Source organism: Schistocerca americana, chromosome 8 (genome assembly GCF_021461395.2).
Source record: "Schistocerca americana isolate TAMUIC-IGC-003095 chromosome 8, iqSchAmer2.1, whole genome shotgun sequence".
NCBI classification, from domain to species: Eukaryota; Metazoa; Arthropoda; class Insecta; order Orthoptera; family Acrididae; genus Schistocerca; species Schistocerca americana.
Genome location: NC_060126.1, coordinates 507,388,588 through 507,403,362, shown reverse-complemented (window position 1 = coordinate 507,403,362; position 14,775 = coordinate 507,388,588). Strand labels below are relative to the sequence as shown.

At 37.6% G+C, this 14,775-nt stretch overlaps 1 protein-coding gene across 1 annotated transcript in view; it reads right to left on the bottom strand.

The window, feature by feature from the left end:
- The window catches only part of LOC124544870 (short-chain specific acyl-CoA dehydrogenase, mitochondrial), a 32,235-nt gene that overhangs the window by 13,865 nt on the left and 3,595 nt on the right, over window positions 1–14,775 (bottom strand). The gene's annotated exons all lie outside the window — the stretch shown is intronic.

Sequence of the window (14,775 nt, the reverse complement as noted above, 5' to 3'; positions counted from 1 at the left end):
ACTAAAAACGCACAGGTTCATGACAGACACATCACCTGATTCACCTCTATAGTAAATCGCAAATGGCTGGAGAGTTGCTTGACTGTTGTCCCAATGATATCCTTGGATGGCATCTTGAATTATAAATGCATAATTTTCAGAAAAGTCTTGTATTATTATAATTTCATCTTGTTTCAAATTATCCTTAAAAAACTGGAGATACACCTATTGTGCTATTGCTGTGAAGCTGTGTGGGGTCAGTTTGTCCGTTTTTTTTTGACAACACATTTCAATAAAATCTTCCAGTGTACTTTGCTTTGTTTCAAGACTTGAGCGATCCATGTGTGTCCATTGTTTATAAGAAACAAGTTCGTCATCCATAAGGAGTTCACCATACAGTTTGTTATTCATGTGTTCTGCAAGATTTGCCTTACCAGGACACATTTCACACCTGTGTATCATGCACTGGTAGAAACTGATGTCACACACTAGCAGCTTCATTGCACCTTTGTAATCCAGACCAGAATCCTTTATAGCAGCAAACATAAGCTTAGCATTTTGATGGGTCTCACATACACAAACATTGTGTGCCCTTTGCACTTACAAGCACAACCCATTTTGGCTGAAGACTGAAAAAAGATGATAAACCTACTTTGGTATTGGGATACTTTTCCTTGAATTCTACATATAGTTCTGATATGTTGCATAGCAACAGTCTTTTTTGCATCTGTACACAAACATTTCCCATTTTCATCGTTACATAGTATTTTTTCCAAGCATTATTCGGTTGTAGTCATTATTTTCATAAAACTCCAACACTAACACCTGTATTTCTGAACTCAATTGCTTACCCTGAGCCTGCTGAAGTTGTGGAAGCACTCCTTGGGTTGCTTTTATTTTCCTACCTTGCTTTACCATATATGTAGAAACATTGAATTCTTTTGCAGTGTAGTCAATAGACCAGCTGGAAGGTACAAGAGTTAGAATAGCTACTTTTTTCTGGCGTGTGGATATGGCACATTTTCAAATCATGCACAATTTTGTCCAAATCATAGCATTTCTGGCATGATTTCTATTCCTTTGGAGCAGATAGTTCTTCCTCTTCCACCATTAGTGTGTCAGCTATTTTGTGTTTTAATTTCATTTGAGCTGCTTGTAATTCTCTTCTACCATAGCTGGGTCTGTCTCTTTTCCCAACTTTGTGTGTCTTCATGGGAGACAAACCAAGAGCAGTCACTGAAGTATTTAATTGCTCATCCACTGTGGTTGTAATTTTTTTAACAGTGGAACACACCTGGAACATAACTTTTGTCCTGGTTTCATGTTAAGTCCCATGCACTGATTCACTTTCAATACTGATTTTATATCAATTTCTCTGAGGCTACACTTCACTGTCTTCTTATGAATCCGAAACGGATCAAAACAACTTCTTTGTAGGAAAGAATACTTATCCAGAAACACTTTCATATGATGATAACAAACACTAAAGTTTCCTCGAACTGTACTTCCTGTGCCCAGGGTACATCCCGGATCTCCATAGCAACAAATCTCGGTCCGACTCATCCAGATCATACAGTACAAAGCGAAAGCCACATTTTGTTCCATATGTTGTTTTATGACATTCAGATGCTTGTGCTCTACCAATACTGCAACTTGTTTGAACAAAATCACCACTAGTACACTCTTCTGCCTCCATACTGACTTTCCATAACAGTACTGACCAGTCTGAACTAGAATCTTAAAAACATGAGTAACCTGTAATTGTTGCTTGTCTCCTTTGTTGTTCCTGCCTAACAATGACTCATTCTGTCCCTGAAAACTAACATTGTTTAACTTTCTGTTGCCTAATGGTTCCCAACAATTGCAACAGCTTTATCTGAAACAAGCTGTCTGCACTATCACTATTACTTGCTAAATCGTGTTAAAAGAAACGTAACCAAATACATCTCTGTCAACTTTTATTGCACACAAATGCCTAGCAATAACAAGTTGAAATTTTGCCACATATTATATTATGGTCTACTTATGCAGTGTTTGAAATTTGGCTTGGATATCACTTGTACCTTTTGTGCTACCACACTTAGAAAATCCATGTTTACCAGGTAATTTTTCAAATTTTTGTATTTTCGTGTGCATGTAACTCTCTTTGTGTAACTTACCACATTAAGCTTACCACAAAAAAATTTATACCCTTTTTGGATGAATTATATTTGGCATAAAGGGCACCTACAATATGTACCTTTAAACGTATTACATTTTTTTAATCACATTTTGGAATTTTTTATTTCCCCTCAGAAATAGGTTGTTCGTGTTTTGATTCATAGAATGCGTTCCATAAGTGGATGTTGCTGGATTGTAAAAATTTCACTAGCCTGTGAGGAATAGTTCCAAAGTTATTAAGACCTGAAGTTGGGTCTGAAGATAGATTGCCAGATGCGGGTTGCAATTTCCAGGTCATGCCACCTTCTTTCACAAGCCATAATTCTGGAACTAATTGGCAGGGGAACTTAAATTTTGTACATGCTGTTTCCCCAACAGGTGGCTTGGTAAGGCAACCCAAAATTTGGAGGAAGGCAAAGGCATACCATCTTCCATAGCGTCACACCTAGTAAAACACCCTGTTGTTCAAACCAACCTTCAGGTTGATGAGAGCTTTACCGTTACCACCACAGTAAATACAAAAGGTGCACAATTGCAGAGGCGTGAAAGTGATGAAAACTATATAGACTTAATAATTTGTCAGCAGAAGAAAGATGGACAAAACATGAAAACCCAAGCAAACGACTGTAAGAAGTTGCTGAGAACCAAAACTTTTAAAGATAGATACTAGAAATGAAAGAAAACTCATGTGTTTCAAAATGAAGCTATATAAGTCAGAAAAGCATTTTTGGGTGCTCTCCAGATCATCGACATACCACATTTACTGTACACTCAAACAGTGATAAAACTTTCTGTGCAGTGGGAAAACTTCAAGAACCACAAGTATGTGAAATGTGACACTATGGAAAAAAAAAAAAAAAAAAAAAAAACTAATGAAAGATTTTTCAATGAATCCTAGTTAAGGTAAATGTGGAAAGAAAAGCACAGAAAAATCCTAAAATGGGGATACAAACTCCAATGTTTTACATTTAATATGGAGAACAAAAAGATTTTTAATGGAGAGAGCATTACAATGCACAAATTTAAAAAAACATGAAAAGATTTCAAACTGTAATCCATTCACGATGCAGATGATCATTTAAGTGGGAGAAAGAGTATGGAATGAGGGTAATTATAGGAAACAACACAGTGAATGTAAAGGTTCCATCAAAATACCGTATTTACTCGAATGTAAGCCGCACTTTTTTTCCGGTTTTTGTAATCAAAAAAACCGCCTGCGGCTTAGAATAGAGTGCAAAGTAAGCGGAAATTCTGAAATATGTTGGTAGGTGCCGCCACAACTAACTTCTGCCGTCGAATATATGTAGCGCTACACAGGCATACTTTACAGGCACAAAGATAAATACTGGCGCCAAAACCTCTGCGTCAGTAAATAAATTAAAAAAAAAAACGTGGAGGACGAGCTTTTTTCTCCGGCCCAAATTTCGACCACTGCATTTTCATACATTATCCAACGAAGTAAATACAAACTCCGTATTGTTCATCTTCGAACGTAGCAGCTTTTCAATGTACTACGAAAATCCGACTGGCAAGAACTTTTGCGATGTTTGTGAGTATGGCCAATTCTACGTTCTGATTTTTTTTCTACCTGTGAGAAGAGATGGTTGCTAATGGGAACTTTTGTGAATTCTGAATTACATGCAGTATTCTCTTCACCATAAGAATAATACGAATATAAACATTTTGCCATGTATTTTTTCGTGTTTGCTGCTATCTCATTTAAATACTGTCTGCCTAATAAACTACGAAACTAGAGTGAGACAACACAAACGCGGAAGTATACACATATGTCATGTTCATATTCGTATTATTCTTATGCCTAATAGTGATATAGTCAGAAATGAAGCACGGCAATTGACTAGATTTTTAAATCTAAGATGACTAATTTCTGTGCAGAAAATAATGTACTAAAGAGGCGTCTGCAAAGATTTTCAAACGGAGAAAAATTTTCGCTAAACTCTCGTTCAGAACATCTTCTATCATACGCAGTTTATTATTTGGTTCTTGTTGATCATTATCAAAGAAAGCAGCAGTGTAAATAACAACAAATAGCAGTCCCTTGCCATTGTTTCGCTACTGAGACAATTACTCTCTCTCTCTCTCTCTCTCTCTCTCTCTCTCTCTCTCTCTCTTTTTTTTTTTTTTTTTAAAATTGTAAGCTGCGGTAGCACGCACAAAAGCAAACCATGCCGCGAGCGGCGACAGGTCGTGAACATTCATTATCGGAATGCGACAAACAATGCATGACACAGTACAGTAATGCATTTTCAGCTTAGAGTGATGAAAACACCTATAACAAAGAGAACGGCAATTATCAGATCAAAGAAAAATAAGCAATCAATTCAAACCAGACGAAGGACATGAAAAACGAAGGGTACGCGCATAAATAAGGACGGAGCGCCTGACGCATAGCAATGGCTACCTGGTAAAGCTTAACTGCTAAGCTTACGGCTCGAACCAAACTACTGCAGCTGTATCGTCATTCATTCGACCTGAATTCTGTCTCATATTACAATGGACCAACTTTGTTTCGATTTGGAGGTGCGGCCTAAAACTTTTCTCTCCCCTCGAATTTCGAGTCTCAAATTTCTGCTGCGGCTTAGATTCGGGAAATTATTTTTTCCTTTATTTCGAGTCTCATTTTTCAGGTGCGGCTTAGATTCGAGTAAATACGGTACCTGCAGAAGGAAAAATATTGGAACAAGTAAAATCTTTTATGTATTTAAGCAGTTTGGTCACAGAAAATGGAAGACATTTGGAGAAAATAAGTAGTAACATATCTACAGGTAAAAGAGCTTTAGATTAAAGGAACTCTTTTGAAACTATTCTCACACCAATAAAAAAGAAATGTTTAGTCTTATGTGCAGTACTGTATGGCAGTGAATTAAGGATAGTAAAAAAGAAAGTAGAAAAATACTTGGACAATTTTGAAATGAAAAGCTTTAAGAGTTCCAACATAACTGCAACCAAATTTTTCCAGTGCTCCAGGATTATTATATTTCCAGTTATGGATCAAAATTTTCTATATATGTATAACATGTCATTAATTTCAGTCAGTAATGACTGTTTCCAGACCTGAATACACAGTTTGCTAATAATATCAAGTCAGCATATGCAAAAAGGCTACAGTCACAATAATGAACCAAACAAGCCTCTTCATATACATACAGAATTTAAGAGTCATATGCATAGTTGTAACAGATATGCTAATGCAACCAAGAAATTCATAAGACTAATAATCCTACTGCAAAATGATGTCAGTGATATGGGTCTGTAACTCAGTAGATTACTCCTATTTACTTTCTTGAGTACTGGTGTGATCTATGCAACTTTCCAGATTTTTATTTAGGTACAGCCCTTTTGCAAGCAAGTGGCTGTATAGGAGCTATGATATGGGCATAGTCTGATGGAACCTGTTAAGATATGTAAATTGATATCAACAGTTCCTCTTTTTTTTGTTTACTCTTTAGTGTTATAATTACTTGGTTGTAATTGTGTGTTCTGGGGCGTGTAGGGCTGGGCTGTTTGGAGGAAGAGACCAAACTACGAGGTCATCAGTCTCATTGGACTAGGGAAGGACAGGGAAGGAAGTCGGCCGTGCCCTTTCAAAGGAACCATCCCGGCATTTGCCTGGAGCGATTGAGGGAAATCACGGAAAACCTAAATCAGGATGGCCGGACCCGGGATTGAACCGTCGTCCTCCCGAATGTGTGAGGCGTGTAGTTATGCACATACTGATTAAGTAATAAAACATTGCTTCAAAAAGCTTTCATTTTTATATTAAATAATGCTACAAAAGGTTATGGTCCCAGGCACAGCTGTGAAAGTAAGGTTTTATAAATGTTAAAATTGAAGTTGTGCATAGAAATCCAGAGCCGGTTCGGAAGTTACGTGTATGCTGATCATTCACATTTTGCCAATTCATCATTCTTGCATGCAGACTGTCAATATTTTCTCTTACACTCAAAGCTAAAAATGAGTGGTACAGCCTCAACTGGACTTCCTTTGGTTGAAAAGTTGATCAGCCATGAAAATTACTCAATATGGAAATTTGCCATGAAGGCATATTTGGCCCACAATGAACTGTGGCACATTGCTAAAAATCCTCCTCCGGATCCGACGCAACAGGACAATCCTCGGAGAAGAGAGACATAAAGACACATTCCTGGATTATACTTTTCGAGGACAAGATGAATTATTCCCATATAAGGGACACAAATATGGCAGCAGAAGCCTGGACAGCCTTGGAAAAAGCTCAGGACTCACACATAGAATGGGCTTGCTTAGATCATTAATCACAACCAAATTACATAAATGCAAGTCAGTAGACGACTACTGCGATAGATTAATAATGACCACGTTTAAGTTAAACGAAATGAAGTTTGCGGTGAGTACAGAATGGATAGGAACTTTGCTCCTGGCTGGATTACCTGATCATTATCAGCCTATGCTGATGGCGCTTGAAAACCACACATACCACAGGAGATTCTACTGAAGTGAAACTGCTAGAAGATGTCAAACCCAAAGACACACATGGAGATGAAGACTCTGCCCTACTTACGAAGAAGCCCACAAAACATATTATTAAATGCTACAAACGTAACAAATTGAATCATATTGCTAAATATTGTCCTAGAAAGGATGAAAAAGGAGGAAGCTTGTCAAAAAGTAACAATGACGGAAATGTATTTAGGAAACAGACCCAATAAAAGAAAGCTTTTCTTGCTGCTGATGTCAAACAGCCTCAGGAAAAGGATATGTCATATTTAGATTCCTGTGCCTTGACTCACACTACTAACAATGGAAAAAAGCTTCATAACGTCCCGTGGGAGAGCCAGTCCTGACAGAACTCTACCATCTGATGAGCAAAATGTATGAGACAGGCGAAATACTCTCAGGCTTCAAGAAGAATATAATAATTCCAATCCCAAAGAAAGCAGGTGTTGGCAGATGTGAAAATTCCCGAACTATCAGTTTAATAAGCCATGGCTGCAAAATACTAACGCAAATTCTTTACAGACGAATGGAAAAACTGGTAGAAGCCAACCTCGGGGAAGATCAGTTTGGATTCCGCAGAAATGTTGGAACACAAGAGGCAATACTGACCCGACAACTTATCTTAGATAATAGATAAAGGAAAGGCAAACCTATTTTTCTAGCATTTGCAGACTTAGAGAAAGCTTTTGACAATGTTGACTGGAATACTCTCCTTCAAATTTTGAAGGTGGCAGGGGTAAAATACAGGGAGTGAAAAGCTTTTTACAATTTGTACAGAAACCAGATGGCATGAAAGGGAAGCAGTGGTTGAGAAGGGAGTGAGACAGGGTTGTAGCCTATCCCTGATGTGAGTCAATCTGTACATTGAGCAAGCAGTAAAGGAAACGAAAGAAAAATTTGGATTAGGAATTAAAATCCATGGACAAGAAATAAAAAGTTTGAGGTTTGCCGATGACATTGTAATTCTGTCAGAGACAGCAAAGGACCTGGAAGAGCAGCTGAACGGAATGTACAATGTCTTGAAAGGAAGATATAAGATGAACATCAACAAAAGCAAAAAGCACAACGAGGATAGTGGAATGTAGTCGAATTAAATCGGGTGATGTTGAGGGAATTAGATTAGAAAAGGACACTTAAGGCAGTAAAAGAGTTTTGCTATTTGGGGAGCAAAATAACTGATGATGGTTGAAGTAGAGAGGATATAAAATGTAGACTAGTAATGGCAAGGACAGCGTTTCTGAAAAAGAGAAACTGGTTAACAGTGAGTATAGATTTAAGTGTCAGAAAGTCGTTTCTGAAAGTATTTGTATGGAGTGTAGCCATGTATGGAAGGGAAACGTGGGCAATAAATAGTTTAGACAAGAAGAGAATATAAGCTTTTGCAATGTTGTGCTACAGAAGAATGCTGAAGATTAGATGGGTAGATCACATAACTAATGAGGAGATATTGAATAGAATCGGAGAGAAGAGAAATTTGTGGCACAACTTGACTAGAAGAAGGGATCGGTTGGTAGGGCATATTCTGAGGCATCAAGGGGTCACAAATTTAGTATTGGAGGGCAGCATGGAGGGTAAAAATCGTACAGGGAGACCAAGAGATGAATACACTAAACAGATTCAGAAGGATGTAGGTTGCAGTAGGTACTGGGAGATAAAGAAGCTTGAACAGGTTAGAGTAGCATGGAGAGCTGCATCAAACCAGTCTCTGGACTGAAGACCACAACAACAACAATGTCGAGCCATGTAATAGTTGAGTGACCAGCATGGGAGCTGATGGCTTAGCAGCAGAGTCTACTGGAAGTGTTGATCAGACCTTCTATAGTGGTAATAAAACTGTAGAAGTAGAAGCATCTGACATCATTCATATTCCAAAATCAGCTGTAAATTTGCTCTCAATTGGTAGAATTGTAGGCAAAGTGCATAAAGTGACTTTTAACAAAAAAGATGGATTCTTCTACAATGCAGAAGGTGAACTAATTGCCAAAGCATCACCTACGAATGGCATCTATTGTCTGAATACAAGTGAAATGAAACAGTGCTACTACACAAAAGACAGTGGATTCTAATGGCATCGCACGCTATAGGACATGTGAATCGCAGAAGTATGCTGAAGCTGTCAAAGATTTTGACAGGACTAAGTGAAGATATTGTGGTTAACGAACCCTGTGAGTTGTCCTTTATGGGAAAACAGCTGACGTCTTCCATTCAAACCTAGAAAAAGGTAAACACATCTTAGACTTAGTACATTCTGGTTTGTGTGGGCAAATGGAGACAGTGTCTATTGGTGGAAATCATTTTCTCAAATGCATTGATGATTTTTCAAGATTGTTTACTTGTTGAAGAAAAATCTGAGGTAACACAGATATTTCAGAGCTTCACAGCCTTGGTGGAAAAACATACAGGTAAATATCAAGAAGTTTCGGTCTGACAGTGGGAAGCAGTATGTCAACAATGAACTAAAAGGATTCTGGCTTCTGAAAATATCATCCACCAGTTTACAGTACATTAACGGTCCACATCAAAGTGGTGTTGCCGAGAGAGCTAACAGAACATTGGTTGAAGAGGTTCGTATGATGTTTGACGCTAAATGACCAAAGGAGTATTGGGCTGAAGCTGTCTCTGCAGCTGCATACCTATCAAATCATTCACCATCCACCACACTCAAAAATAAGATGCCATATGGATTTTGCCATAAAAGAAAGCATTGTTTATCACACCTGAGAATTTTTGGCTGCAGTTCAATGACTCACATTCCAAAACTCCACTGCAAGAAGCGGAATAAAAAGTCACAGAAATTGACATTTGTAGGCTACTGTCAGCCAACCAAAGGCAATCGATTCCTCAGTAGGGAGACTGGCCTGATAATTGTCAGCAGGGACGTAGAATTCGTAGAGGATTGGAGTTTTCAAATTCAAAGACAGAGGAACCAAGGACGACAAATGCCTTAGGATTAGAACAAGAAGCAGTTCTTCAGGACATCAACACTTCACAAACTGAAGTAGTAGTTAAATCAGAAGACAGTGATAAGAAACCCTTTTATGGCTTTGACAGTGATTCAATAGAAGCTGAAGCTCAAGACGAGGGTCATGAGAATCAAAACATAGTTCAACAGGTTACACCTTGAAGGTCAGACAGACAACCAAAACCCAAACATGGCCTGATCATGCTATTTACTATTTGAAAGAAGGACTTCCAAGTGAAGACAATGATGATAAAGAAGCCTCAGTAGGGACAAATAACGAAGAATTTGTAAAAGCAATGAAGAAACAATTCTCATCTATAGTTTGTAATAACATATTTGAAGTAGTAAAACTACCCACAGGACACAAACCACTCAAGACTAAGAGGATATTAAAAATAAAGCCTGGGACTAGTGCTACACCAGGAACATTTAAGGCACGCCTCATGCTAAAAGGATGCACTGAAGTTCGAGGTGCTGATAATCAGGAAACCTTTGCACCAGTGGTCAAGCATGCATCCATTAGATATCACTTGTCTACAGCAGCTCGTGAGAACTGGAGATGGACCACATTGACATCACTACTACTTACCTCTATGGAGACGTAAATGAAAAAAATTATGTCATTCCACCAGAAAATTTTGCAACTCCTGGAAATGTATTGAGGCTGACGAAAGCTGTTTATGGACTTGAACAGGCTGATAGGAATTGGAATCAAAAAGTTGATGATGTGTTAAGAAAACTGAAACTGAATAGATCAAACATTGATCCATGTATCTATTTTCACAGAGATGGCACCAAACTAGTCATCATAGCTTTATATGTGGATGACAGACTATTATTCTTAAATGACAGAAATATTTTGAATCCATTCAAAAGTTATTTGAAGAGATTTTTTGAGATAAAAGATTTAGGAGAAATATGCCATTGCCTAGTCATGGAAATTACATGGGGTCGTGATAAAGGAAAAGTCTGGATCTCCCAGAAATCCTATGCAAAAAAAGTTCTGGAGAAATTTGGAATGAATGAAGCCAAGCCAGTGTCAACACCACTTGAACTTGGTTTGAACTTTGAAGCAGTCAAATCAGGTGATATCAAGGTACCATATCAAGAAGCAATAAGAAGTCTTCTATATCTATACCAAATCTCCAGACCTGATATGTGTTTTGCTGTAAATCTCCTTAACAGATATCATCATTTTAAAAAGATTCATTGGTTGTCAGTAAAAAGATTGTTTAGATATTTAAAGGGAACTATGAACTACAAGCTAGAATTTTCTAGAGATGGTAATAGAGAAACAATGGCCTTCAGTGATGTAGATTGGCAAGTAAAATAATGACAGACACCCTGTAACTGGTTCATGTATATAATTGCAAAACTTTTTTAATTTTGTGGTCTATTAGAAAACAAAAAGCTACTGCACTTTCTGCTTGTGAAGCTGAATATGTGACCTTGGCATCAACTGTTCAAGGTTTACTGTGGTTAAGACAATTTATGTTTGAGGTAAATCCAAGCAGTGTCATAAAGTCAATTACAGTATATTGTGATAATAAAGGAACCATTTGGTTAGTCAAGAATCTAGTGACAAACTCTAGATCAAAGCATACAGATATAAAGTATCATTTTATAAGAAGGCAAGTTGAGTCAGGTGTTGCTGTTATTGAACATGTGCCTTCTGAAGAAATGTTTGCTGATGCTATCGCAAAACTACTTGTCAATGTCAGACAAGAAACGTGTAAGAAACTGTGGGCTTGTGAAATAAGTGAAGGAGTGACCGTACATTTATACTTCATACAGTGTGTTGTCAATTTAAGGGGACATGTTAAGATATGTAAACTGATATCATCAGCCCCCCCCCCCCCCAATCCATTGTGTTGTAATTACTCGGTGGTTATTATGTGTGCTGGGGTGTGTACTTATTGTTATGCACATTTTGATTAATTAATAAAATGTTGAATCAAAAAGTTTTCACATTTATATTAAAAAATGTTCAACAGAACCGAATTGGTTTACAGTGCGGACCAGAAGACTTGCCTCTATTATGTGACTTCACTACACTGAGGACACCTACTTATAAGTTATTCATGTTGCCAGCTATTCTCTGTCTCAGCAATGAAATATTTACTACTTCAACTTTGGTGAAAGAATTTCGCAAAATTGTGTTTAGTAACTCTGCTTTAGTGGCACTGCTATTGGTGGCATTACAATTGCTATCATGCAGCGAGAGGACTGATAATGTCCTGCCTCTGGTGTACATCAGTTATGACCAGAATCTTCTTTGATTGTCTGCCACATTTCAAGGCACAGTTTCATTGTGAAAACTATTAAAAGTATCTCTAATTGAAGTCTCTGCTAAATTTAGAGCTTCTGTAAAACCGGCAATATTGGACATTTTATGTTTTAATTTGGCATGTTACTTTTGTTCTTCTGCAACAGTGTTATGACCTATTTTTGTGACATGGGGATTCAGTTCCATCTCTTATTAATTTATTTGGTATAAATCTCTCAACAGTCATCAATATTGTTTCTTTGAATTTTTTGTTCATATCTGCTCTGTGCTTATATAGTGAGTACGGAAGGAGTGGACACTGTTGCTTAGGAAGACATAAAGTGAATTTTTATATATCTTTTTTTAATAGATACATTTTGCATTTATTTTTGATGGATTTGGATTTTATGATATTCAGTCTTCCAACAACAATCTTGCAGGCACTCACTTCTGTACCCATTATGACGCACCCTACTTGCTCAGGATTATTGGTTGCTACGAGGTCAAGTATGTTTTCGCAATCATTTACACTTTGAGTGGGCTCCCAAACTAATTGTTCAAATAATGTTCGGAAAAAGCATTTAGTACAATTCAGATTATATTCTTCTTTGTGGGATCTATAGAACACTATGAATGAATGTATTACTCATCTAATCCCACATTTTTTTCCTGTTACTTATCATTTCTTCTGGGAACGATTACTACATGTGAAAAATTCAAAGGTGCATCACAGTTCAGAGTCTACATAAAACTGATATACTGATACCACCGATACTGCCCACCGACTTTAATCAATTGACAAGTCCCAAAATACCTATAGACATGATTTCAAGATGGCAGCCATAACATCACAATAAACTGTTTCATTGGCATGAAAATGTATACACCATAAATTACGGTATCACAAGGGACAACTGTGAGAAACTGAGGATTTTTTAGCAGGAAATTGAGGATTTTTGGAAAGGAACAAAATAATATCCAAAACAACTACCACAAATTCTCAGAGATAAAAACCAAAATAAAAACAGAGAGAGGAACAAAAAAGAATATTATGCAGACAGTATATCGGCCGCAACCATAAAAAAATGAGAACTCAAACTACCCGGGGGAAGAGGAGCGTCGCAGGGAAATAAGCCCCGCCTCCCTCTCAAAGGACTACCATTTTACATCCACGTTCTGTGCTTCCATGAATGCAGAACTTAAGTAACAGTCACAGGGATCGCGGATTCATTTTGTTTTGAGATAGTCACATTCGACTCCCTTTATGCACCACGATTAGTCTCTTCATTCATTCCAGAATAAGGAAAAAAGCAATCTGCCACACAGGGCAAATTGGAGTAACAAAGCATTTGGTAATGGCTACAGGGCAATTATTTGCTACAGTTGGCAGTGGTACTTCAGGCCCGATCTCTACTAGCATCTTATGCAACCATAGTTCAAAACAACCCTGCCTAGAACTGCCATGATATAATGTCTGTATAATAACAACAACAGAAAGATAAAAAGAACACAATAGTTATCAACAAAGGCACTAAAAATCACAAAATTAGAGCTAAATAACTACAATAGGTGTCAAAGACTTCAATTAACCTACACACCTTAACTAAATAGCCCGATACTAATACAGAAAGCAAAAATCACAGCAATTAGAGAGATGTGGTATTGAAAACTTTGCTTATCTACATAGCTCAACTGAAATGCCTGAGAGCAACACAGAAAGCAAAAACTGACACAGTTAACAACATTTGATATTGTAAACTTTAGTTAAACTAAATAAATCAATAACACTAACATAAAACAAACAATTCACAATAAATTGAAATATATTACTAACAATTAACTATAAAAACAATATTTGCACATCACAAAGGTACAACATCTGAACAAAATCCACCCCACCAAACCCAAAGCCCCACAACACCATGTTCCCTTCCATACTTCCTCTAATTAAACCATACCTCATCAGTTTCAACCATTACCCCATCTAATAACACTTGTTTCATGTACAGGCTACCAAACAGACGATTAATGACAAAAAAAGAAGTAGGTCAGCCTAACTATAACTGACATGTTCAGCCTCGATCTCTCAAAGCAAGTCCTCTGGCAGACTGAGCATCACAAATTATTACACTAAAACCTTCACATATACCTGTCTGAATGGCAACTGGTAGACACTTAAGGCAGCCGCACATTCTTGCTACAAACGACATATTTGGTAACCTCCACTCACACTTATATTCTGAACACACACACACACACACACACACACACACACACACACACACACACACACACACACAACATAATCCATTACAGCACCATTATGTAACAGCTCAAAGCTGAAGGGCAGAATCGAAGGCTATAGTTCTATCGGAGAGTCAGTTCAAAGGCTGGAGAAATGCAACAGCCATGCCCAGTAAAGCACTGCAGCTTTCAGTGCAAGATTTTAGTTGAAGACAGTTTTTAGCCCCCCCCCCCTACCCCGTATTGCAGAAAGGAAAAACATCACATGAATGTATGACTGTCTTGTTATATTTTCATGCTAGTTCCCACCCTTCCTATATATGTAAAAATATTCTCTCTAGGAGCAAATGCATGTGCCGTGACACTGTATGAATAATCAAATGACTATCTTAAAGTTTAGAAGCTGTATGACAGCACTTTGTGGCAGATAAGTATGATATGAAACACAAACAATAGAATACACCACACACAGCAGAGAGGGATGGTTAATTGAAGCTCTGAAGTGGTCCATGGTGTAAGACCATTGCCCTAGAAAGGCTAGAATTGAGGTTTGAGCCCAGGACAAGCAGACCGCTTTCACCTGTCACTATATCCCTGGTCTGATTACAAGCAACAGAAATATGAAAGAGTAAAATGTGCACCTGATTTGTTGAGTAAGTGGTCCCTA